Source organism: Porites lutea, chromosome 5 (genome assembly GCF_958299795.1).
Source record: "Porites lutea chromosome 5, jaPorLute2.1, whole genome shotgun sequence".
NCBI classification, from domain to species: Eukaryota; Metazoa; Cnidaria; class Anthozoa; order Scleractinia; family Poritidae; genus Porites; species Porites lutea.
Genome location: NC_133205.1, coordinates 36,599,927 through 36,604,973, shown reverse-complemented (window position 1 = coordinate 36,604,973; position 5,047 = coordinate 36,599,927). Strand labels below are relative to the sequence as shown.

General features: G+C 39.3%; 1 pseudogene; it reads left to right on the top strand.

Annotated features, from left to right (window-relative positions):
* Positions 1-1,387: 1,387 nt before the first annotated feature.
* Positions 1,388-3,179, top strand: LOC140938320 (uncharacterized; annotated as a pseudogene).
* Positions 3,180-5,047: the final 1,868 nt, after the last annotated feature.

Genomic DNA, 5,047 nt, shown 5'->3' with positions numbered 1-5,047 from the left:
TGGATACATATTTTCAAGAAGATAGTACATTACTCTGTCTCCAATACATCCTCCGATCCTTTCACCATATTGCATAGCTTTCTACATCAGGCAAAGAACTGTATCATGTGCACCATTGCTTAGTTGGTTACTAACCAAGGACAATGGCCTTTTAGCCCCATATGCATCATTATTTGTACATTTTATGACTTAATGGCTGTGACTAAGTTAAGAATCAATGTCTTCTTTTGTGTCTTCGTAAATAGCTAAGGTTTCTGAGAGTGGCCGGACACCTTATCTAGAAACTTGATGTCCCTTGGTAAACACTTATATTTTTTATGGACATTCAGACCTTTTTAGTATTTAAAATTAGGAAGCCTGAGTTTTGCGGCTCATTTTTGTCAACTTAAGTGTTTTGTTTTTTGGGATTTAACAGTTTAGAGTAGGAGTAAGCCTAATTGTCCGATCTATTTACCTTGTTGAATATTGCTTACCATTAACGAAGTTTGTACCTCTTAGTTTTAGTCCCAAGGAGCCAAGCAATTCAAAAAGTAACCGTGCAGAAGTGTGTACCTTTCACTGAACTTTACTTTGGTAATTTTATTTAGTCATTGCCTTATTCCATAGCTGGAGAAAAGCTTTGTATAGGATTCTCACAGCACTTATCTCCCAGATTTATGAAACATATTCCAGGTTAATGGAAGTTCGATATATCTTTCCAATGATCATTAAAATGAAACCTGTATTTGACTTGATTTAGCTAAATGCACGTGTCCTTTACGGAATAAGTAAAACATACCCCCAATAAGACATATTTCAAATATAAAAAGGTGAAGCATGAACCTTGATATTTGATTGATTTGTGACAATTTGATCTCATCAACTCAAAATATATACTGATATATATAATTGTAGGAAGCTTTTTAGGTTCTGGAACATTTTAACTATTTCTGAGGTAAGTATGAAATAAGATAAATATAATATATTTTTTATGAACTCCTTGTGTAGAAGAATAAATATTAGAAGTGCGCTTTCCTGCATCATGCATGGAATCAGATCACGTGCATCATTCTTTAGTTGGTTACTAGCCAAGGGCAACCCCCGTCTGTACCCCCAAGTACCTTCAAATCATTCTTTGTACATTCTATGACTTTAGGAATGCAACTAAGTTAATAATGAGTTTTTTGGCACACCTTGTCTCCATGCTTGTCCTCGCGGTCAACATTTTTAGTCATTAAGTAATTTGCCCCTTTGGACAAGCACGTGTTCAAAGGGATTAATTGCACAACACACACCCTTTAGTATCAGGTGACAGGAGTTTCGTGTTTCATTTCAAGTCAGTTTTTACCTCGAGCGTATACCAGAGTTTTGCACCGTACTGTTTCGTTTCTTCTTTCGTTTCATCCCAATGGGTCGTCCAAGAAGGTGCCCAGGTTGTAAGGAGTTAAAACCTGCTCATGATTTTGGTCGTCCTGGAAAGAATTGTACAGGTCCAGTTTGCAACGATACGGAACAGGATCTCGAGGCGGTTGATGAGCTAGAGCATACCGAAGAGGTTGGTGCTACCGCTTCTCCAAAACCTGATGTCTTGCGGTCTTTAACGGAATTGGTGCAGCTCTTATCCATTGAATTGAAGTCTCTTCGACAGGAGACTACAGAAAGCACCAACAGTACCGCCCCTTGTTACATTGTTAGAACTGCGTGCTATGAGCAATTTGGCCCCGACGGGTAGACCAACTTGGCATTGTTTGTTCTGATGATAGCGAGTCTGAGAATGAGAGCAACCCTCTTCAGCACTCGGCAGCTACCTCTGCACCCTCCGCGCGTCCTGGTAAGTTAAAATCGGGCCGGGAGGCGAAAGCTACCAGCGAGGTTTTGTACCCTCAAAGATGGCCTCACAGTTTTCTTTGTCTCACACGAGCGCAGCGCAAGGTCTAATATGAGGAGTTAACATTGGCCGAATTCATGGCTGGATACGCTCAAATTTTATTTTGTAAGGACATTAGTCCTTTGGAGCGCACAGAGCGCGAAAAGCATCTCGTCTCGTTAATGTATTTTGTCCAACAGTACGAATGGTCCGCCATTCTTAATTTTCACGGGTCCATTTTGCTCGAAATTGAGCGTGGACTGGTTCAATGGGGAGACTCTTATCTTCATTTGGAAAGCAAAACCCTTTACGGGCACCCATTGCAGGAGAAATCGCCGACTTCCTCTTCTTCAGCACCAGTTCTATTTTGTCGCGATTATCAGCGAGAACAATGCATTAGCGTTAAAGACCACTTCGGTTTTATCCGCGCAGAACGCAAATGGTTGAAACATATCTACGCGGTATGCTAGATTTGTATTCGAAAGCAGGAGTCACATCAGGAGAATTCTTCTGATTGTCCTTTAAAAGCTCTGGCTGCGAAAGATTCACCGGTGACACCAAAAGACTAGACAGTTTTTCGTCTCCTAGCCTTCACGGAACCGAAGCTGGGGGCGTGCCCGTTTTAGATTTTGGTTGTAGTTCTAGACACTTTACTCGTGACTTTTTATTGCAAGACTTTTCTCCTGCGAGACATTTAGCTTCTGGCCTGACAATGTTTTCGTGCCCCAGTTCTAGTTTTTCTACTCAAGACAATGGGTTTATTAAGTTTTCACAATCGAGACATTCAGTTTTTGATTATGCAACACGGCCTGCCACGAGTTCCTTTGTCGACGCTCATTGTGCTGTCTTTTCTTCTGGACAGTTCAGTTACACAGGCCTTCGTATTCCCGTTCCTTCTCGACTGAATATTCCTGTGTGGCGTGCCTTGCTTCAAGACTATGAGGACAGTGTAATTTGTGACTTTTTGGAATTTGGTTGGACCCTTGGTTACACTAACCAGACCCTTCCAGTGTTTCACCTTCGTACCCACCGGGGAACGTTAAATTTTCCTTCCGCCGTTCAAGACTATCTCAACTCCTTATCTAGAAGAATTAATATTAAAAGTGTGCTTTCCTGCATCATGCATGGAATCAGATCATGGGTATCATTCTTTAGTTGGTTACTAGCCAAGGGCAACCCCAGTCTGTACCCCCATGTACCTTCAAATCATTCTTTGTACATTCTATGACTTTAGGAATGCAAGTAAGTTAATAATGAGTTTTTTGGCACACCTTTCCTCCATGCTTGTCCTTGAGGTCGACATATTTGGTCATTAAGTAATTAAGATAATTGGCCTGGAATCTATTTACCCAGGAAAATGAAAGTAGAGCCTGATCTCAGCTTATTTCAAAGTGTTTAAGGCATTTTAAGTGATGCCAAAACTCGTGACACAGCTCCTTTAAATGCTATTTTTAAAAACGTTTGATTGCTTTACAAACAAATGCCTTCCAACTATTATAAGCAACAATAAAATAAAAGGAGAGCAGCTCAGGAACAAGTTTCTAGAGAGTGAACTAGGGTGGAAGTAGAAGGCTCAGAAGACAAGGAAGTCTTGAAGGTGCAAACAAAAGAAGTAGAATCTTTCAAGTAAGTCCTTCCTTTAAAATAAAGCTTGTAAGATAAATTATTGATTGGTTGTGGTGAAGTACCTCTCGACTCTTCGCCCTCAATGAGCAACCATTGATGAGGTAGTTAATGCTGTGAAAATTTTTTGCAAATTTCATTTTGACAAAGTTTTCAGACTGTGGCAACTCTATTGTTGTCTTTCAAAATTGGTCATTCCCTAAAAAAAATATTTAAGCATACTTCTGGGTCAGGCCTTGTGAAGAAATTTAGAGTAAGATCAATGATGACATTACAAGGACAGTGACCCTGTGCTGCAGTACATTGGGTGACTGAGTGTGACTATTGCACAATTGAGGGAATATTGGTGAACTGTAACAAGTTGGAAAGGGACAACAGTGTGACAACACACTGTTGCATAAACAAATACAAAACATGACAATGTTTTTTCGACAGTTAAATGTATGCTTTGAGAACCACTGCAGATAAGGCTCTCAACCTAGGCAGTTTGAAGATGTACAATGTATGTGCTCAAGTAGTGTAAAATGCAAAAGTATGTGAAGATATCCCTTTGAGAAATTCTCCGTTCACAAGTTATAACCCAATTATTGTCGTCTCCAACCTTGACAATGTTCAGAACTTAGAAAAGTGGAGGGAGGAGCAGGTAAGAAGTAACAAGATTGATACCCTTAAAGAAATGAAGAGGAGGGGAGACCATGAATCTCCATATGCAGTTCAAAGAAGTTTAACAAATTAGAGCTGTTACCACTGGTGGAAGATCTCTAAAAGCTCAAGAAAAGTGTCCTTTAAAAGATCTCTAATAGCGCAGAAGTCCTTGAAAAAGGTCCCCAGCTGGAAGCCTAAAGTGAACTGGCCCAGGCTATACTCTCACCAGGGTAGTCAAGTTCAATGAGAGAAGAGGAGGGGAGGCCTCAAAAGTGCTGGTTGAGGGCTATCTTAACCCACCAAACTGGTCAAAAGTCAATAATCCTGAAATGTTTTCCTCTCTAAGTGGTTTTGAAAAGGCATTATCCAAAATGCAAGTAAAAGCTTGCTGTTGGGTTTTGTATTTTATTTTACAGTTGGTGACCTTTTTCACTTTCTTCACTGATAAAATAGTTACCCCTTCTGTGTGATTTTAAAGGCTGAATAATTGCATTTGTGAATGACACAAAAAGCAGTTATCTAAGAGGTACATCTACATAGGTTATTGATAATTTACATTTCCATCGATTCTTTAACCCCTTGATTTGTTTTCACCATTATTACCACTAAATCTGTATTCTTATTTGTGACTTTTGTATCTCAGTGCATCAGTTTATAACAGCTTTTTCTGATGGGGTTATCCAGGTGAAATTAAACATCTTGTCGTTTAAATATGTTGTTTGCATAATTCATAATGGAATTATACTTCATTCAATATTTTATTTTCCAATTCATCTAATAATTATCACTACTGCAGGTTTTTAAATCTATCTAGCTTTTGTATAAGGCACCAAAACATGCATTTACATGATTCAAATGTAAATAAATTTAGGCCAGCTTGCATGAACTCATGCAACCAACCATTTTGCCCATTTTGCTTGTTATCACTAGGGC